The 22,654-nt window shown below is 38.8% G+C and overlaps 2 long non-coding RNA genes across 2 annotated transcripts; both read left to right on the top strand.

The window, feature by feature from the left end:
* Positions 1-7,112: 7,112 nt before the first annotated feature.
* LOC109199962 (uncharacterized) lies at positions 7,113-8,590 on the top strand. The gene is made up of 2 exons (XR_002060204.2): positions 7,113-7,733; positions 8,438-8,590. It is a non-coding gene; the product is annotated as an uncharacterized LOC109199962 (long non-coding RNA).
* Positions 8,591-11,807: 3,217 nt separating this feature from the next.
* On the top strand, positions 11,808-16,388 carry LOC109197294 (uncharacterized). Its single transcript, XR_002058448.2, has 4 exons — positions 11,808-11,892; positions 12,988-13,081; positions 13,431-13,785; positions 15,164-16,388. It is a non-coding gene; the product is annotated as an uncharacterized LOC109197294 (long non-coding RNA).
* Positions 16,389-22,654: the final 6,266 nt, after the last annotated feature.

Below are 22,654 nucleotides of genomic sequence, written 5' to 3' on the forward strand. Positions count from 1 at the left end.
TGCAGAGCGAGAGCGAAGTGCTCTAATAGGGTGATATGGTACTACAAGGTCATTAAGATAAGATGGGGCCTGATTATTTAAGACCTTATATGTGAGGAGCAGGATTTTGAATTCAATTCTGGATTTAACAGGAAGCCAATGAAGGGAAGCCAAAACAGGAGAAATATGCTCTCTCTTTCTAGTCCCTGTCAGTACTCTTGCTGCAGCATTTTGGATCAGCTGAAGGCTTTTCAGGGAGTTTTTAGGACATCCTGATAATAAAGAATTACAGTAGTCCAGCCTGGAAGTAATAAATGCATGAACTAGTTTTTCAGCGTCACTCTGAGACAGGATATTTCTAATTTTAGAGATGTTGCGCAAATGGAAGAAAGCAGTCTTACATATTTGTTTAATATGTGCATTGAAGGACATGTCCTGGTCAAAAATGACTCCAAGGTTCCTCACAGCATTACTGGAGGCCAAGGTAATGCCATCCAGAGTAAGAATCTGCTTAGATACCATATTTCTATGCAAATTAACATTCACAGATTTCCTGTTTTAACTCTTGTTTCGTAACACAAAGTTCCCCTTTGTGTGTGTGTGTGTGTGTGCGTGTGTGTGTGTGCGTGTGTGTGTGTGTGTGTGCGTGTGTGTGCGTGTGTGTGTGTGCGTGTGTGTGTGTGTGTGTGCGTGTGTGCGTGTGCGTGTGTGCGTGTGTGTGCGCGTGTGTGTGTGTGCGTGTGTGTGCGTGTGTGCGTGTGTGTGTGCGTGTGTGTGTGCGTGTGTGTGTGTGTGTGTACGTGTGTGTGTGTGTGTGTGTGCGTGTGTGCGTGTGTGTGCGTGCGTGTGTGCATGTGTGTGTGTGTGTGTGCGTGCGTGTGTGTGTGTGTGTGTGTGCGTGTGTGTGTGTGCGTGTGTGTGTGTTTTCTCATCCACTTCCTTGAGTATTTTTCATCTGAAATTTTTCACAAATATTGAATCATATCCCTGTTCAGGAAACAAATATTCTTTGTATAAAAGTATAAATGAAATCATGAGTATCAAATGATGTTCAGAAGTGAAAAATCATTTTATTTCTTAAAGCAAATAAAGTAGAAGAAGAAGGTTGTTGTAAACAGCTTGTTCACAAACAATACAAATTAAATGTGAAAATCATCCCTTTATCAATCTGTGTCTGTGTTTTCTGACGTTCTGAGCTTGTTTGTTAACATGTTCCGTGATAATTGAACATGTTAACGTGTTCAATTATTATTGATTTATAGTATGTAATGGTTTTTTTTTAAAAAGGCAGTAGTAATATTAGTATTATTATTACTACTGAAAGAAAAAATCCCAAATGTCTCACTTAACCCGTCAACATGAGTCATGATCCCTGACAACCCAATGACGAATGATGATGATGATGGCCATCATTATCATATTCTCATGAATCTTACAAATATTTCTTTGCAATTGTTGTATGCTTCATGTAGGAGTAGTGTGACATGGGGCTTTCTCCCTGCATGTATAGAGAAAGAAGTATGTAGCAAAGACAAAGTCACTGTGTAAAGCTGGGCATACACTGCGATTTTTTTCAGTCGCGTTATTCAGCGCCTGCTCAAACTGCACGATTGACTCACAGGGGGTTATAGGTTCGTAGGTCACGATGCAGGGTCTCACACTATACGGCCCGATGCTCTGATGCGACCTGAGTGCTCAAACTGTGCGTCCATAACATGAAGTTTATAACACAAAATCTGTCGCTCGCTCTCCCTCTCTGTCTTTCACTCACACAGACACGCACACCACCACCATCAACTTTGCTAAACTGCTAAAGAAAAACATTGATCAGGCATCTGCAATTGAGCAGCAATGTCCATCCAACTCTTTTCACGGTTGTTGTGGTCGCGATAATTTTGTGAGGCCACATCGAAAAGGCTCGGAAGAGTTGTGCCTCCATAGCTTGTGTCCAGATCAAACTCCGCACTGCCGTGCTGTTCCGTCTTTCTTCTTCCATTCCTGTGTTTGCGCGTGCGCAGTGTGACAGGCTGCGTTGACACCCTCGCAAGGGGCGACAGGATTTCAATCAATTGATGATCAGGAGCTGGTCGTAAGGTGTTAATTGCTTCTTGTTACCCCATGTATACTACACATGTATACTCACATTTGTCAGAGTAAATGTCACCACAGTAACACTCCACAACATGAAGTCATGAGGTCAAAACTGGAAGTATTATTTTTGCATGAAAAAAGGAACATCTAAAAAAAAAGCAAGTTTCACATGACAAACAGCAGAAATAAACCACAAAGGGAGAACTAAAACCATAAAAAGCAGCTGATGATAATCTAGAGTCACCAAGAAACAATGTAAAAGGCTAAATAGATTATCAGTAGAGAATTAGCAGATTATCAATAGATAATCTACTTGGCAGATTATCAGTAGATTATCAAGCATTCACACGTCACTTTATTAAGTACACGTATGCTTTTTGGTTTCCTTTCTCGCAGCAGAAATAGAGATTCATCAGAGCAAGAAATAATATTTTTTAATCTTCTATTTTCCCATTTTGGAGCGATACCTGGTATGGTCTTCTGCTGCTGCACCCAATGTGTTTAAAAATCTGATGCTCTTGTGCATACCTTAAATTGTAAAAAGTGGCCAAAAGTGTAAATAGTATTTGATTTGTGTTTGCCTTGATATCAGCTTGAAGCATTCTCATTTGACCTCTCACATCAATAAGTTCTTTTCTACCAGAGAAGTGTTGTTCACTGGATGTCTTCTGTTTTTCTGACCCTTGTCTGTAAACCCTTGAGATGTGCGGTAAAATATTAGCAGATCAATTTCTGAAACACTCAGAGCCAACGAGTGGGACCAACGACAATGCCACATTCAGCTCACTTAAATCTCAACTTTCTTCTCCATCGTAATGCTCTGATTGATGTTTAGCAGGTTGACTTGACCATGCACACATGTCTAAATGCACTGAGTGGCTGTCATGTGGTGATGATCAGATGTACCTAATAAAGTGGCCAATGAGTGAAGTTTAACACAGATGGAGCTGTGAAATTACACAAACTTGAATGTAAGATTACAGGCTATGAGGGTGTGGTGATTTTGTAGCTTGTCTAAAGAAAGATTTTAATAAAGAAGAATTAAAGAACTGAAGAATTGAAGAGTCTCAAAGGCAGCTGACGCCAGATCTCACTGCTGAACATGAAGCTTCATGAATCTGTGAAACAGCAGAAACAGCAGTGAAACAGATATAATCTCCTGCTCTTGACAAAGCCAATAATAATTATATGAAAAATGTAGATGATTAATAACATGTAGTCGTGGCAAGCTCCTTGAAAACAAGCGGCAACAATGTCTGATTGAATCCTCCACAAAATGGGAGGAAATGTTTTAGAGATTTGCAAAACAACCAGCAGGTGGCAGCAAATCACCTTTTCAGTGTCATCAAACTGTTGTTTACAATTAATCCTTACATAGTGCCAACTCAGTTCCATTTTTACATTTGACACCAGTAAAATATCATAAATGTCATTCTTTTGACCTTAAATGAGAATTTAGTTTTTTAGTACAACAAAATTAAATATTTAAAAATGTTATGTTGTTGTTCAAGTGTGGACATTTTTGTACACTGTGGCTGTTCAGATGGAGATCCACCAGTGTGAGCCAAATCAAGGAAAGTCTTGGCTTTATGAAATCATCCGAGCTGTCATTTTCACTTCACCAATAAAATATATTTAAACAATCATGGCTGTTCTTTTTTCATTTTTATTGAATAACACGTTTTTCTCCAACAACGAGAGCACCACACTCTACCTGCTCTCATAGACGCTCAGGATTAAACATCGATTTATTAATATCAGATTTATCAACATCGGAGTTGCTACTTTTTACTTTCTAAATAAGTCTGTAGTTGAAAATTCGGTAAAGACACCGATGAGGTAATTCTTGACCTGTAAGAATACAATTATTATGTAATGGTTAACGGAGATCTTTATAGAAAGCAGCTGGGAGGTTGGAGGGAGTGGTCTTTGTTTTACAGAGCAGAGTGACGTCATCTCCCTCCATCACAGGGAGGACAGGACTCTGCAGGATCACTGCTCCACCTCAACACAGAGACAAACTACAGCATTTCATCCATTTACACACAGCTTCATCAACACTAACTCCACACACTCAGCTTACCAGTGACTGTCAGGTTAACCATGTTACTGATGGGACCCTCTCTGGACTCACACCAGTAAACTCCACTGTCCGAGATGATGCGACTGATGTTACATGAAGAACCAGCTGGTTCTCCCCACCCATCTCCACACTGAGTCCTCTGTTTTTTGCTTGTGTTTCTCCTCAGAGTCCATCCAGCAGAGCTGTCGTCCTCCTCACAGCTCAGAGACACAAAGTCTCCTTCAAACACCTGAGAGCTGCTGGGACTCACAGTCAGACGAGCTGTGAGGAGGAAGAATTATAACCCATCCATTCAAACATCCATGTTCTTTCACTGATCAAATTTAGTAATTATCATAACTGTATTTGTACAGCGCTTTTTTACTTTTTGACTAAAACTGTGAAATTAATTCTTTCGCTGGAAGTCAGTGAAGGGAAGCAACAGTAAGACTGATGACCACTTGCTAAATACTTTTTGTTAGCAGTCTAACAAGGGCAACAACAAAAACCAACACGGGAATGAAATCACTTCTCTTGTAGGCTCTTGATCAGTTTTATTTAACTAAAAGTCTAAGTTTTTCATCCATGAAAGTCTTTTAAGCATTCAGCGTACACAGATCATACTTATTAGAGTCACTAAACCTTCACCATTTTGCAGGAAATAACTGTGTTATCATTAAAAAGATAATACCAGGTATTACGCAACATCTAATATGAGGAATTTCTGAAACCTCCTGCAAGGCCCCTTCACAAGACAAAGTGTTCTGCAGCATTACGACGATTAGGCCTATACTCTGTAGTTTGTTTCACATTTAAACTGTGATGGAAATGGGTCACTAACCTTGTAATGTGCTGCTCAACAGTAATCACAGACCTAAGGAGAAATGACACTCAGGACCTTAGGTCAAGGTAGGGACACAGATTAACAGGTAAATTGGCAGCTTTTTTTTCACTCAGCTCTCTCTGGTACAGCATCTACATCACTCCTGATGAGGCCCCAATTTGTCCATCAATCTCCTGCTGTGGTTTCCCCCCAGACAGGAATAGGATCCCAAGATGAATTCTGAACCATGGCATCAGACTTGTAAATCCAAGGTTCAACTAACATTTCAGCTGACTTTCTAGCATGTCTTGTGGAAAAACTAAGTACAAGAACAGAACGTGTCCTCTCTCTGAAAACAACATGTTAGCATGGTTTATCTTTGCAATGTTGCATCCAAAAAACCCACAAGATTTCTGGAAGAATGTCCTTTAGACGAATGAGAGCAAAGTGGAGATGCCATAGTCAACTGTAGATCACATGGAGGGCTCATGATTTGGGTTAGTCTGATGACCCAGGACCAAAGTATTCTAGACTAAAATGATAGCCCATCTCTCTGACAGCTAAAGCTTGTCTCAAAATGGGTCACACAACAGGACCATGGTCCCAAGCACAACAAATCAACAAAATAGCTGAAAAACAAAAGAATCAAGGTGATACACAGCCCCAGTCAAAGCTGAGGCCTCAACCTGACTGCAATGCTGTGGTGGGTACTTAAGAAAGCTGTGCATAAACAGATGCCCTGCTAACCTCAATGAAGAGAAACAATATTGTAGAGAAAAATGGGCCATGGAGATGTGAGAGACTGATAATGTCATGTAGGAAATGACTACTTAAAGTTACTACTGCTTAAGGTTGTTTTACAAGGTACTGAATCATGGCGGTGCAGTTAGTCTTTCACAAGACTATACAGAGAGCTGTGTTATTTTTCATTTATTATTGACCAATTATAAGTCATTATATCCTGTCCAGCTGCAACATTAAAGTGATATGCACATTAATGAATAAATCAGTATGACCCAACAAGTTTGTGGATTTCATTCTGTTTAAGGAGGGCATTATTTGAAATACTTTAAGGATATTTTCAGTCTTTTAAACACTCTTAATGTTTCTTTCACTGCTTTGTTAACAGTTATTCAACACTAACTCACCCTCCTACTTCATCTCAATCCCCTTGTTGCCTCTCCATTAAAAAAAAAAACCATGGTAAAACAACCCGGCTTGAAAACAAACGGGATGTATGTGAAGTAGAGATGGCACGATACCACTTTTTTATGTCCGATACCGATACCGATATCATAAATTTGGATATCTGCCGATACCGATATGAATCCGATATAGTGTGTTTTTTAATCAATAAAACTGTTTTTTTAATATCTTGCTGCATTTTGTATAAGTTCATACTCAAGTTTAAATAAACAACAACACTAAAGCTATTCTGTTATACCTGTATGTAAAAAATACACTGCACCCAAAATATTTCATAGTTCAGCAATACTGATCAATCTAATAAACTTAAACCTACTCCATCCTCCCTATTCTGGTATTTTAAAGAGTACTTAGCAGAAATATTAAGCAACCTAACTAATAGGGTTGCAAACTCCCAGCAAAAAAAAAAGGGAACCACCCCCACCCTCCACCTCATGATGCTTAATCAACATAATCAACTTTAATTTGATGCAGGGTGAAAAAAATGCACAGAAATAAATTATTTTTCTAGAATAATTAAATAGATTCAACATCTTTCTTCTACAGAATTGCAGACTGCACAGATGGTATCTTCCCAAAGGAAAAAGTACTATAGCTTACTGGAGTATATTAGACATTTAACAGTTACTATATACAGTAATGGACTTCTATACATTTTACATCAGATTAAAACTTTGGGTGTAAGATTCAGATAATTATTTATTAAAAGCTAGACATTTTAAATGAGAATAAGAAAGAAAAGTATGTCTTTGTGCCCCCTTTTCCCTGTTCATGCCCTATCGGCCCCCCTGGCTAAACTTTGCTAGATCCGCCCCTGCACAGTTACCAGCCGTCAGCTACGTAGAAAAGGATCCTGGTCTAGAAAGTAATATTAAATAAATTATAACAACAGCTTATCAAGCTTAAACGCGCTGCTGTTGTTCAGCTGCTGGTTTCCTCTTTCTGGTGCAAAGTGGGCCAAAAACAAAGAAGAGAGACGGACTCGCGACAGAAAAGCCGATCAGCTGATCATTAAGGAGTTTCATGAAGTAGCGGCAGGAGAGGGAGAGAGAAGAGGCAGTCGCTCCATATATCGGTGGTTAAGCTTAACGCAGGTAGGCTTTACAAACATTCAGAGATGAACTTACACACTTGCTTTACTTCTCTCTGGGATAACTTCCTCGGAGATGAATTGCTGGATTGCTAGTGAGCAGCGCCGTAGCTCCGCAAACGCACATAACGCACACTGCGTAGGGCACCAAATGGCCGGTAGGGCACCAAAAAAATCAGGGTCGTAAAAAAAAAAAGAAGTAAACCATATTAATACTATAAATATCATATGCATTAATATGGTTAAACAATACAAAAGCAACATAAAACAATTTTCCCGAGAAAAGGGGTGAATCTGCTTTGTGCCCTGTCTCCAGTCTCCTCCTGGTGCCCCCCCCCCCTCCCAGTGGTCTGTTCTATAATGCCTCAATTCGGTATTGGTAAACACCTGTTTGAACATGGCCTCGAAACGGCAACAGGAGTCGGGAGCGGAGAAAAGAAAGAAGAAGAGGAAGCGTGATGAAACTCAGGCGTCGCTTGCCGGTAAGGCAATGTTTAAATAATAACAATAAAAAAAAGTTCATTATTGTAGCCCTTGCTTGCACGCTCATGTCCGTCAACTCTGTGATAGCTCCTGTTAGCAGTGTTCATACTGTGTTAACAAATGTTGCAAATGATTGATGTTGGGTAGTTTGTTTACGTTGTGGATATGAATATAGAATGGACTACTAAAAGCAACTCATCATGGTCACTCAATTGACGGTTTTCAGATAACGTTAGCAATCGTGAGACTAGCATTTCCCTCCTCAGGTTGCTAGCTGGCTAACGTCATGCATGCTACTGATTAACCTTAACTTTGGGATAGGTCAGTGATGCAGTCAAGTATTATTATCAGATTAGACAAGATTACTTTGTATGTTGCTGCATTTCAGGATATCTATAAAGACGCATATCTTATTTATGCGGCATAAATAAGATATAGGTTTCATATTACAGTGTAATATGAAACCTATATCTTCCAGTAATATAGATTTCCTACTTGCGCATTTATATCAAATTATGTACAGCATGTTTATATTGCCATTTGCCATTATGAAAATCTATACATGTAAAATATAGTTAGTAATTTTTAAATGTACCAGTGACTTACTTAATTTATTAGTCTTATAATGCAATTTTTCGTAGGCCTACTGTAGATTCAAAATTGTATTTCTGTAAAATCCCTGAATATTTTCTCTTGTATGCAGGGTCAATGCTTAAATATGTTCAAGGAGGATCTCAAGGACAGGATGAACCATCCAGTAGTAGTGCCATCCCTGGACATCAACCACCAGCCATTGTAGACCCTGCAACAATCCCTAGCCAAGAAGAACAAGAACCATCAACCACCAGTTCAGGTACAGTTCCATACACAAGTACCACTGAGAGTCCTGTCACTGAGAGACTATCAGAAAGTGACACTGTGGAGACATGTGTGCCCCCTTCAACCGATCCTGCTCTTTGGCCAGCTCACATTGTAGATGCTGATCGTGTTGAAATTGTGCGGAGAGGTCCTTTTAATGTCAGCTCTGATTTTAATTTTCCAAAGGGGCCTGAGTATTTATTTGTAACAGTATTTTTAACCTCCTTTAACCTTATTTATTTGTTTAACTGTCATGTTTGTTGTTATTTAATTAAACAAATTCCACTGAGAAATTCAAAAGTATTAATGTTTTTTGTTTTGTTTTTTTAAGTGGCGGGGGGGGGGGCACCATAAAGCATTTGTGCTTAGGGCACCCAAATGGCTAGCAACGGCCCTGCTAGTGAGGCTACAAATACACACAGCCGCTCTATCACGTGACGCACACTGCTCCGACTGCTACGGTTATGAGCCGAGTTACGCCATGTCGCAAGTTTTGTGAGGTGCTTTTTTGATATTTAATGGATCGGATTACATTTTTTATTTCTCGCCGATATCCGATCCAGTAATTTACGTCAGTATCGGACCGATACCGATACGTAATATCGGATCGGTCCATCTCTAATGTGAAGTAGAAACAGACTTTAGAAGTTTTTCAAGATAAACAGTCATTACAATGTACCATGGTTGTGGTTGTCACTGAAGCTAGTACAGTAACTGAAGATGAATGCAGTAGGAAGAGTAAGCAGACACTGTGTCGCAGCTGCCCTATATCTAATAGAAAGACAACGGTAAGTATAAATAATTAATTAAAACATAATTAAAAGCAAGGCACAACATCTATCATCTATCAACAACAATCAAAGCAAAACAGGAAGTAGCATCACAGATACACATAGACGAAGACTTGAGAAGATACAAGACAACACTAGGGAAGAGAGACTAAACCACAGGGATGGATCTCATATGAATACATCAAAAGTGACATAATTCAGGATACAAATATCAAGAATAAATACAGAGCATATAAATGAATTTTTAAATTCCTGCAATACTAAGAAGCATGGATCAAGTAGAAATAAGCATTACAAAGAGTAAAAGAAACAGAGGTCAAGCTATTCGTTAGCTGAGAGGAAGCCAGGTTGTGATGTTACAACTTCTTGTCTCTGGTTTAACCACGGACTTGTGGTCAGAAAGTGAATAAATGTTCACTGACAAAGTGACACACATTTTATTCTGTTCTAGTTGTTAAAGAAAAAAAAGAAAACATGACTTCTTGTGAACATACCACAGCAGACTCGACGATGTTTCCATGCTTTTCAGCATTTATGTGATTCACACTTCTATTAACTCACACGGTTGCTGTTCACACACTTGCTTCAGCTTTTCAGCTCAGCCGAACACTCCAACAACCACCACATCAGGACCCGGTACAGATTTTAAAGCCGGCGAGGCATGATTGCAGATGCCATGGAGGTGTCTCCAATGCCCCTGCAGCAGCACCGCAGACCACGTCCACCACACTTCTGTATGAACTATTTCTGCTGTTTTCACCTCTAGACACTAGTTGGTATATGTCACTGAATTTGCTTCCTCCAAAATGTGAAGCTCTTTTTGGATTTGCCTCTCCAGACCATCAATATCAATCATGTTACAGGCAGCATAATGTTCACCTGTGCTTCTGCAAATCTCTGTCACCTGAGCTCAAGTAACCAGCTCTAATCTGTGAAGAGAATGGGGCACCTTGTGCTAATCAAGCTGCACGGTGCTTGTCATTGCACCTACGTGGAGTCTATTTCAGTCTATTTCAGAAACAAGTTAACCTGCTGGAGGTAATTTTGTAGCACTGTGGCAGTGCTCCTCCTCTTCCTTCTCACACAGAGGGTGAGATATTGGCCCACTCTTGAGAATGAGAAGTGTAGCTCTAGGTATACACAAATGAAATAAATGTGAATAAATGAGCGGAATGTAGCTCAGTAGGTTTTGGATGACTCAGCCTCTTAAACTTGCATGGAGTGAAGACACGTGGTCTCTTTTGTTGTGACTGAATAGTTTTGTCCAAATATGTCCTCATACTGCTTCCTTCGTGTTTCTGTGTCTAAAAAAAGTGAGAATACACCTCTTATATATACAATGACTGTGTATACATAGAGTATAGTCTTTATATTTCATTTTTTCTTTTGAGATTTCTGTGACCTTCTGTGTTCATGTCTATTCAAATTATGTTTCCTCGATATCCAACACCAACTTTTAGATCTCTCCAAATCCAAAATAAGGTCTGACTTAAAACCTGACTCTACTGTATAACACTCAGTAACTCAGTGCAACAATCCTCAACTCTCAATGATTCATAACACAAGCAAACAAAAAAGACATCCAACAGTGATCCCAGTAGTAATCAGAGCACTTGGTGCTGTGAGTCCTAAACTAGGTGAGTGGTTCCAGGAGATCCCAGGGACAACATCAGAGATCTCTGTCCAGAAGAGCGCAGTCCTAGGAACAGCTAAGATACTGCACAGGACCCTCAAGCAGAGGCCTGGGAGCCTGGGAGCTATTATGATCATTTTATATTTATCTATCTATCTATCTATCTATCTATAGATATATATATATATCTATAATGATCATAATAACCTCTTCATAATAGAGGTAAAAGACAGGACACTTTATTCAAGAGTGGACAACAGCTGATATATTTTTACAATGCTGAGGCTATTTAAAGCCAGTAAAGAAAGTCTGGAAAAACTGCCAACACTGCTAGTTCACAGACTTATCAGTTTCACAGCTTATTTCAATTTCTCATTAAGAAAATCTGTTGGATTTCATCAAATTAAAGTTTGAAGGGCAGCTTTTAATTTTGATTCTTTCAGCTGTATATGTGCTTAATAACTGAATTAAGGGGGTGTCCAAGGCTGTCCTCAGGAGAATGCAGCCTATGAAGCCAATATGAAGGTCAGAACTTGATATGAGGTCAGCAAGCACAGTGTATGTGTCCTGTTTTATAGCTTGCTGCCAATTGTAACAAAAATAAATAATGTAATAATCTAACAATAATCTAATAATCTGTATTTGTTGTTATACACACAGTTGTCATAGGGATTGTCTCAAAAATAGTTACGTCAATTTCCGGATCATTCCATTATGGTGTGAAAGGGGCGGGGCAGGCTGTAGCCCCGACAGCAAGTAGGTTTCTCTGTGATTACTCACTGACTTGTCTTATGACTGAAGAAGAAGTCAGACAGTCTTGGATGTCAGCAAATTTCATCACAATGAAGGCGCTTTAAACTGAAAGAATTGAACAAGGTAGGCTAAATGTCCTGTACTCCTCATCTGCTGCGTGCAGAGTGACGGCAGTAGACTATGACACTCCGTGTCCACACTCGGGTCACTTTTCAGACCGTGGCTGGTAACGCAGATGCTGACTTCCATATTGTACTTAATCTGCATTCTTTATTAGCCTGTAATCCAAAACATCCAGAACAGCTATGTTATATCTCAAATTTCTGCTGTCGTCTTAGCTACATCTCTCTGAGAAAGAAAAATAGTAATAATGATAAATGATAATAATAATAATAATAATAAATTAATCTCACAGAGACTCTTTACTTCAATTAAATACATTTTTTGTAGAGATATAGGTTTTTCTGGGGTATGACAGGAATGCTTTTTCACTCAAAATGACAGATTATAGGCCAAGATGTCATATAGCAGTTTAAATATAATATTGAAATACGTTGTTGCCATTATACCTTACTTTTATTTCTCTGGTTGAGTTCCAAAAATAGCTCCTATCTCCTATTCCTAACCTCTTTTCATTGATCTCAATGCAAACATCATAGAGGTCAAGGAAAAGTGCCTACGAGAATTGCTAAGGACTTAGGAAAAGAGAAGAGCTGTGCATTGAGATTTAGAGCTACATTACTCTAGTCCCTCCTTAACAATGTGCCACCGGATGTGTTGAAAATACAATGTGCAGAAGATGAACTGCAAGACCAAAGGTTTCTAACCAGGAGGTCTTGTGAGAACAGCCTGTAAATAATATCCTTCATTATGAATGTTGGAATTTTAGGGGCCAGATGTATTAAATACTAACTCTGCTTCTGGATTTACTGAAGAGGCTCATTGTCACTTTATGACTGACAGTTGTGAACAGGAGTATTTTTGTAGCTGAACTTGTGTCATATGTATTTTTAAGAGTTTCATTTCAGGAGAAGAATATTTCAATTTCTTGTTTTATTGCCAAATGTTTGGCTCTGTCCTAATAATCTTCACTCACTCCTCACACCAAACATTTAGATCCTCTTATTGTTCCTCAGTAATGCTGGGAGTTTGATAAAACAGAGCAGAATGAACTGAATGAGCTAGGCCGTTGCTCAATTTATACATTTCCTCCTTCAGGTCAGGTTGCAGCAACTCCACCGACTGCATGACCTGTCATAGATGAATTCTCTCACTGTCCTTCTTATTTTGTCTCTGAGTTCAGCATCTACAGGTGAGTCAAAGAGAGAATGCTGATTTGTTCTTTCAAAACTAAAAACTCACGAGGAAAATAAGAGAAATGTTGTAAACACAGTACTTGTGTATGTAACAGTGTTATGTCTACTTTGTCTGTACTTCCACTTCCCACTTAGCCTTGAAATGTTAAGTGATGTATAGGCTATATTAAATTCTTAAATGAAGTGAGCTATGGCTGCCAGTCTCCGTCTCTGGGGGTGAGAGAGTTGAGCTAGATATGTGGAGAAAATCTAAACATTTTTTCTACTTGGTTGTGCTTGTAACTTGTGGTTGTAACTTCACTAAGACAGTGTGTCCCTATCTTCCATTTTCTCTCTTTTTTTCAGGCTTAAAAGAGATAAATGTGCAGGCAGACAGGAACGCCCAGCTGGAGTGTCAGGGTCCTAAAAAAGGCAAAATTGTCCTGTTAGAGTGGAAAAGACTCGATCTGCTGTCGGATGGATATGTCTTCTTCTACCGAGATGGTCATCTGCATAAAACCTTCCAGCATCCTATTTTTAGAGATGGAGTGGAACTGAGAGATCCGCAGATGAAAAATGGAGACATGGCCATCATTTTGTACAACACCACCATTAAAGACTCTGGGACGTATGAGTGCCGTATCATCACACAAAACACGAGACAGTAGCAGCCCTACCTTTGAGATCAAGCATGAAATCAGGCTGACAGTTGTTCCTCCAGGTGAGTGAGTAGAGTTGAGTTTGTGTGTTATCAGAGGTTAAGCTGCTTCCTGGTTGTTGATGTTTCTAAACGTGTTTCTAATTCCCTCAAATCTCAAGCAAACACAAGTAGTTTTCTTTTTACTGGTTTATTCAAAGATTCCTCTGCAAATCTAGACACGAGAACTAAACATACAATACTGACAAAATAAAGACTGCTAATGTAAAATAAGATGGCATGTAAAATGGTGTTTACTAGTTTTGTTTTTTTTTAACAAAGATAAGATCTAAAAAACACTTTTATAACTGCTGTAAAAGGGAATTTATCAGCATTTTTCTGATATTTCCTTAGAAGTGTCAACTTAAAGTTTTTGACTGGCTTAACTCTCTATGGAGCACACTTTATACTCATGTTTGCTACTTGATTGGTGGCGTGAATCCTGCTTCCAGGCCCAAACTACTCTGCATTTATTAAGGCTGTTTAACATGTTTTAATGCTTTATATTTTGTTCTATTTAATCTCAACAAGCCCCTTAAGACAGTCAGTGGTCACTGTCGGCCTCTCTCGGTTTTTTAAAGCTTCGTTTTTAAACCCTTACGATGTAACTACAGCCCAGCCCATGCAGCAGAATATTTATGACTAACCTCGTATTGTGGACGGATTATCTCAGTTGTTCTCCTGACTGAAGTTTGGTCCTTTTACAGCATCCTGCCATGTGATTACATTTGTCCCTCACCTTCGGGAAGACTCAGGTTAACTATTATTGAGTGGAAAAAAGTTGGCGTTCATCCTCCAGTTTCACTGTTTATAATATCCCATCATAGCTGTGTTGCTAGCGATCACGTAGCACATCATTATATACCAGCTAGTCCAACTTCAGTAACCCTACAAACGTCACTGCTGTTTAGTTTCCTGTCTTCATTTATGTTGGAAGTGACAGCAGAGCTGTACGATTTAACTTCTTTCGGAAATGTCTCAGTCAGAACATGCTATATTATATTTGGATGGAAACTAGCGAGCTAACTCCTTGCTAACTTCTAACTCTGTTAAATTTAATAAATTCTGTTTTCATGGATGCCCAGGATGGTAAACTTAATTGTTACACCTGGTAGAGCAGAACGCTGATCATTTTATTAAAGATGAAAGAATTTAGACATTTTTCAACTCCGTGATCCCGCAGTGTTCGTGTGACTTAGGGACCTGCAGCAGAGTTTGGGCCCTGGCATGGCTAATGACATCAGACTTAAAGACCGGATTATGACATAAACAAAGGAAAAAAAGTGATTTGGAGCTTTATAAATAAAGTTTAGTTGAAATTAAATGAGACTTGGATTCTGTTCTGTTCTTTACTCATCAACTACCTAATAGCTGACACCTCACACCTGTTTCTCACCTGCAGGTCAACCAAAGAAAGTCACAGTGGTTAGAGATGAGGAGAATGGAAGTAAGGATGTTGGGAATGAGGATGGAAGAGAAGGAGGATTTATTGGACTGGCAAGTGGTCTGCCAGTTTTGGTGGTGATTCTTATTTTTGTGTTGTCTTACAAACTAAGAAAAGCCTGTTGTGATTAAAAAAAGAAAACAAGATTTGACTAAGAACAAACTATAATCGGTAGTATAATTGCTGTCATTAGTAATAATGCTAGCAAATATGCTAGCATTTTTATTAAGGAAACACCAGGGTGACTGATTGCATGTACATGTTTAAAGATTTGAAAAAGTAGAAACAAACAAATGAAAGCAAACAGAGTGAGTTGTCTGGAGCGTTCAGCTCCTGGTAGGGTCTCAATGACAAACAGGTCCCAGGTTATAAGCTAGACTAAGAGTAATTCATACACTGCAGTATTTACAATTCACACTGTAAACGTTCATATTTTACTCTTAAATTCATTCACTAACATGGTGTAAAAAGAAATTCTTTACTTGTTGTTGAACTATGATTTAGTAAAAATGAGTTCTACCCAGTTGGAGAGGAGTGGAAGAGAGTGGAGAGAGAGAGAGAGAGAGAGAGAGAGAGAGAGAGAGAGAGAGAGACAACAACATAACAAAAACCCAGCTGACATCAATGGGGAGGCATGAAGGATCATGACATCTGCCTGTTCATCACTGGGATGAGAAAGTGTTGCAGCTCTGTCTGACAAATCCACACTATAGTAAAGAAGCACTAAGGAAAAACTGCAAATATACACATTGTTCAAATGATTTGATATCTTTCACAAAAGATATGTTTGAGAAGTTATGGGCCAACAACAGTTTAAATACTGGAAATAACTTTTTGGCACGACTTGTAGATATTATTATTTTTTTAATCTAGCTAAAATCCCATATATATAGCTGTGGTTCATGTTTTAGCATTTTTCATGTTTTCGTGTCAAAATGTGTATAACTGGCTCAGCATATGCCACAAGGTAATTTCTATTGGGTCAAAAAAAAAAACAAGTCCTCAGAAGTGGTCTTATTTTTTTTCCTTTCTAATCCTACACTCGCCACTACGGAAGAGAATTAGGGCCACTGGAAAAACAAAAAAAAGTGGCCATGTCTTTTTTTGTTTTGTTTTTTTCCAGAATTCTGAAAAAGTGGCCCTAATCCTCTTCCATATCAAATTTGATAAATAAATGAATTTTGGGGAAAATTGTGAACTATGAGATTTATTTTAACACAGTTACATGCTTTTAAAAAAAAATCATTTTATTGCTGGTTCTGGTGGCAATAATAAACTTCATAAACTTACCTTTCTAAATACTGTAACACTTTCATTTGTGGGCACTGACTCTTAGAATGAAAACACAGCTGCCTAAAACTAATGTTATTCCTTTTGTGTTGGAATCAGCTGGATGCGCGAATCATTTGGAAGTTTGTGGCTGCTGTAAATGCAGCTGACCACTAGATGTCACTGGTAGTGCCTGTCTTTGACACTTCGAACTTTCATATCTTTTACTTGTACAATGAGAAAGAAAGAAGCCTCAGAAGCTTCACAAGGCTTCATGGGCCTGTCTCTAATATGCGGAAGAAAGTGAATGGGTTTCAGCATTTGTAAGTTATGTGCACTTGCAACATTCATTCTCCTCATTCATTCTGACTGAGAGGAGGAGTGTCTGAAAGTGAAAACATCCAATCCTGCATCAGATCTGACGCACACACACACACCCACAGTCAAGGTGCTTTTACGTCACTCAGACATAGTTCAGCTGTCAAGGAAAGCATTTACCCAGTTTGTTTTTCAAACCTTGTCTCATGTGATGAGGCACATGATCAATTGTGGGTCAATGAACCTCTTAAGGGACAGACCCACAACAGTTTGACTAACTAGGACCTCCACCATTTGATTTTTGGAGTTGAGGAAGCCTCTTGGATGAGAAGTGAAACATTTTCAAGAAACTTAAAGAACTTCAGCTGCTTTCTTTCCAAGCTCTTTAGACACTGAGACAGAGTGAACTTCCACTGCTGGTTTATGTCCCTCACTCAACTCACTCACACTTATACACCAATCACCGTAAGGCGAATACGTATTTTTAAAATACCATCTTTTAAAATGACAAATATTTCAAGATTAATTTTGCAGAATAATGAAATCTCCCGTATTCAGCTTATACCTTCTCTCTGATCTTTTTGCTGTAGAAGTGATTTTTTTCCACCATAATTTCACACTGGATAAATTGAAGGTCCTGTGCTTCCACCTGGTGGCTGCATATATACAACACTTTGATTTAAAGGCCTGACAGTGTGTCTCTGATTCACACTCACAGCAGATATTGTGAACCAAGATTTAACAGCTCATTAAAGGTGCACTTCAGATGCTGCAGGAGGAGTAAGTGAGGAGGATGTGTTTAACGCCACTGCCACTGTTATCAAACCTTTTGGAGGAGACCATTCTACTTCAATATCAACTTTCATGATTTTCTGAAGTTCAAGTTTGATTAAGCTCCTCTAGAAGGCTTACAAACAATCAGGCTGGGAGACATCTAACTGATTTAAATGTCACCCCTTTGAAAATTTTCACTTGTCTGACCCTCAGATTTATGAATGTGATCTGAAGTTTGTGGTGGGTGATCAATCTCCACGTGAGGACACTGCTGTAAGTATCTCTGCTAAAAACAAACAAAAAAACAAACAAACAAACAAAAAATCATCTTTTAACTGACTGCTTTATTATTTGAGTCTCGTTAATATGAAACATCAAGAACATACAATCAAGTATGTTTGTGTCTGAAGACGTTACATTAAAAATTGACATTATAAAGATTACAAGTTTAGAGTATTCAAATAAAATGCACGTGTTTTTCTTATTTCTCTGTAAATCAATGAAGACCTTCAGAAAAGAAAAGAACACATACTTGTCACAATGTTGTCACCTATGACAATAGTTGTCTCAACATGATCTCAACACTTAGAAGATTCTTTAACCATTCAACCAGCCATTTAGTTTGATATGAGTTTGACAATCAACTCTTTGAGCCTAATTAAAGGATGTGTTTGTTAAACCTGCTGTTAACAAACAATGTCAGCTATATCAAAATAAAAGTCTCAGTTAAATTAACTTAAAGAATTAATGTACAGGGTGGGCCATTTATATGGATACACCGTAATAAAATGGGAATGGTTGGTGATATTAAAGTCCTGTTTGTGGCACATTAGTATATGTGAGGGGGCAAACTCCTCAAGATGGGCGGTGACCATGGTGGCCAGTTAGAAGTCGGCCATCTTGGATACAAGTTTTGTTTTTTCAATAGGAAGAGGGCCATGTGACACATCAAACTTATTGGTAATGTCACAGGAAAAACAATGGTGTGCATGGTTTCAAGCAAGACATTCAGAATGCTGCAGACAAATAATGAGCTGCAACGAGTTAAAGAGGATTATTTTTGTGTAAAGTGGGGAGAAAATCATCCACCAGTAATGCTTTTAATTTTGATGGATTCTCTGGCTCAGCATGGAAGAAGCTCTGAGACTCTGAGGCAACCATTCTCTGGTTCATAAAATATTTTCTGTAAATAAAAACAACAACAACAACAACAATAATAACAGCAGAAACTACCAGACCAACAATCAGTCCAACAGATCCATCCTCTGTGTGTCCTCCTGTCTGACCTGCAGGTGAGAAACAGGTGTGAGGTGTCAGCTGTCAGGTAGGTGATGAGTGAAGAACAGAACAGAATCCATTTCCTCTTCAAACTGCTGTCAGACATTATCTACTGCACTCTGATCACATCACTCAGACCAGCTGCTTTCTACAAAGTCTCATCAACAACATCTTTAGAAACAAACATCAACAACCAGGAAGCAGCTTCACCTCTGATCACACACACACTCAACTCTACTCACTCACCTGGAGGATCAACTCTCAGGTAGGTGGTGTTGATGGACTTCCATGAGCTTGGTTCTCTCACGAAAACACGACACTCGTACGTCCCAGTGTCACTAGTGGTCACATTCTTCAGAATCAAAGACACGTCTCCATCCTTCATCTGTCTGCCTTGCAGATCCACCCGGTTCTTCAAAGATGGATGCTGGTTGTGTGGCTCAAAGTGCCCGTCCCGGTATAAAAGCACATATTTTTCTCCCAGGTCAGCTCTGCTCCAGTTCACAGCTATGAGGTTGTTGTTTGGAGCTCGACATGTCAGAGTGACGTTCTGTCCAGACTCAGCTGTGATGTTTTTCTGGTCTGAAAGAGGAAACAACACAGAGCAGATATTTCTATGATATATTTCTGGAGATTTTAGGAGATTTTCATGCACCTGTTGGATAAGAGCCAATCAATCAGAAGTAGGAATTATGAGCCAATCATGGTGGTGCGTTAATGCACAGTGGAGGTTTGGGACAATCTCAATTATGGTGATAAAGATGTCGTCGAGTACGTATTGGAGGAGCAAACAAGGAGGAACCGTTTACATGTCAACTAAAACTTGTCACACAAGATTCAAGTGTAACATTCTTAATCCTTCGGGTAAAAAAAAAAAATCCCATTCAGATTAAAAATTGCATTTCAAACAGATCAAATAAAAATAATAAAAAATAATAACATTTACATAAAAATCTATCAGTTTTTTTAATTAATTAAAAGTGTAGGAAAATACCAAAGATCAAGATGTAAAATAAAATAAAACAAAAGCCTTACGATAAAAATGAGACTGAAGTGATGCAAACGAAGAAAAGTTGCACAGTTGAGCTCTAAGAGCAAACGCTCGATCGCTGTGCGTCTTTACGCGTGAGGTGGGAACAGTGACCAGGTTTCTGTCTGCAGGATCTGGGGATAGACGCGGTGGCTGTTACGGGAACAGCAGCTCTGGAGCCAGACCATGGAGGACTTTAAAAGTGATAAATAAAACCTTAAAGTCAGACTGCCTTCTTTAAGTTACCTCAGCATTATTGAGAGATATTACTTTGTTTCGATCAGTCAGGTAGAAGTTCAGGTCTGAGGCTCGGCTGATGTCAGAGCTCACTTTCAGCAGCGCAAACCAGGACGCAGACGCACAGCACGCCCCGGAAAAGTGACGCAGGTTTAAGATGTTTCATTCCTGCTAACAGTGAACAAGAAGAACCGTCTACTTCATGCCTTTTCATCAACATTTAGTCACGAAATCCCGAATAACGTTGAGGAAAGCCTTATTTTAAGCTTTGGCGTGGGTGGCTTCAGCTTCTGACAGTAAGCTGAAAACTCTTTTGCATTTTTCATATAAGATTTTAGCATTTTGAATACTGGTTTTAATGTGATTCAACTCATATTTGGCTTTCTGTGGGTTCACACCGCAGACATAAACACGAATCTTACATTTTCTTTTGTTTTTTGTTTATTTCTTTTTTTGTGTGTGTTTTGTTTTTCTCGCGACAAATTTCCTTCCCCTTTTTATCCAATGATGACGCTTTTTAAATCTGACTCGTCTTATATACGGGCTGACTCGTGTCCGTACATAAACTAAATATCTTTCACCTTTAAACGGGGAAAAATCCGCAATTTGGGGTTGAAGGGATCGGTGGAGCCGTTTACATCACGCACAACCGTTCGCATTTTGACCCGATTTTTCCCACATCATTTGCATTACTTTACAGAAAATGAAAAATAATACAACTGAGAAGTGAAAATCAAATCATAACTGACATTTTACGTTTTACGTTAAGACAAAAAAACAAAACAAAACAAACAAACATGAAAACCCGAAGTTTGAAAAAGGTTGGCGTTCATCAGCGATACTCTGGTGCAGTGTTGAGTGTGCTGATGTGGACCTGTTCGCATCGTTGCTCACAGTGTGAAGAAACCCAGAGCTCACCTTCGGCAGCGCAAATCAGGACGCAGGCGCAGAGCACGGCCCAGTACAATGAAGCAGCTGTAAATGTTTCCATTGTGGCTGAAAGCAAACGGGGAGAGGTGTCGCCTCCATGCGTTTTACCAACCAAATTTCGATTAACGTTACAGAGTCGGCAAATTCTCGGCTTTGGCTTCGGAGTGGAAATGATGGTTCGTCTGTGAGGATACGCTGAAAAGTACTAAGTACTGATTCATGTACTGGCTATAAATATTCATTTTAATATAAATGACGTTCAGAAGTTTGAACTTTTAAAAGTTAATTTAAAAGAAATCAAGAACTTTATGAATATCTGAAGTGAAACTGTGTTTAAAATGTGTGGATGCTAAATGATTGAAACGTTTCTGCAAAACTAAACACAAAAACGATAAAAACTAAATGTGAAAATCGTCACTTCATCCTTCTGCATTTTTTGTCTTGAATTCATAGATTCTTTGTTTGGATGGGAGGTTGATTATTTTTATATGAGTCACATTTTTCAATGGTAAAGTGAATTATTTGAGGAATACATCCTAAAGAGATTTGTATTTGGGATAACTTGAAATGCTGCTGGGGTAGACTTCATCTCCCTGTGAACCTGAGCTGGACGTGCAGAAGCAAATGAAGAGGGGACTTGAAATATCTCTTCAGTAATTTATGTGATGCTGAATATGAGGAGGACCTGAGCCACCTTTAGTTTCTGTTGTACAGATGTGATTATAAAAGCTGTTGTTCTGCTCTGTGTTCTCTCTGGACTCCTGTTAAATCATCAAACAGCACACAGCTCACCCTCCTGAGCTTTTGCTCCAAGCAACCGACAGTGGAAACTAGAGGGATCACTGATCCTCCTCCTTAACCACAGCGCACTTTATGAAAGCAGTCTTAAATCTCTGTTTGATAAGCTTTTATCAACCAGGTACAATCAGACTCAGTTGTTATGTGTTCACTTTTAAATCACAAAGATTAAACAAAATATAAGCTCTTTACTGTTATTGTTAACCTGTTATTGTGAGCCTGGGAGTCAAAGATGTGATCTGGCTCTAATTGGCTGCTCTCGGCCTTTTGCTGTCATTAGAGGCACCAAAATGAAGCTGTTGTTACAGATTTCAGCTGTTACACCTCTTCCTGTGATCTGTCACTAAGTCATTGTTGAGTCAGTTTGACTAACTTTTGCAGGATGTCACAGGTTGTTTTTAAGTGTTTCAAAAAGACTTTGTTTTTCTTTTTGTTCCTCTCATTTTTAAAACTTGTACGGGAGGATTTTGAAAGCCAAAAATCACATATTGTGGTAATGCAGAGTTAGAGGTACTTCAAACCACTGAAAAGCTAATGTTTTTAGACTTTTTGTACATTTTTGTACATAAAGAGATAGTATAAAATGTACATAAGAACAAGAATGGAAACAATAAAAATACAGTGTGAAAATAATGTTTTAGTTCTGTGCTTTCTTTTTTATGACACTCGATTGGTGGACTGGCTGAGGTGACCTAATTCTCTGCTTCTAAATTCAGACAAAACTGAGGTTATTGTAGTCTGTGCTAAATCTCAGATACGTACTTTTGACTTTTTACAGCTGCATGATAAATAATAAAAGTGCCCGAGTTGTCCAG

Source organism: Oreochromis niloticus, linkage group LG3, assembly GCF_001858045.2.
Source record: "Oreochromis niloticus isolate F11D_XX linkage group LG3, O_niloticus_UMD_NMBU, whole genome shotgun sequence".
NCBI lineage: Eukaryota > Metazoa > Chordata > Actinopteri > Cichliformes > Cichlidae > Oreochromis > Oreochromis niloticus.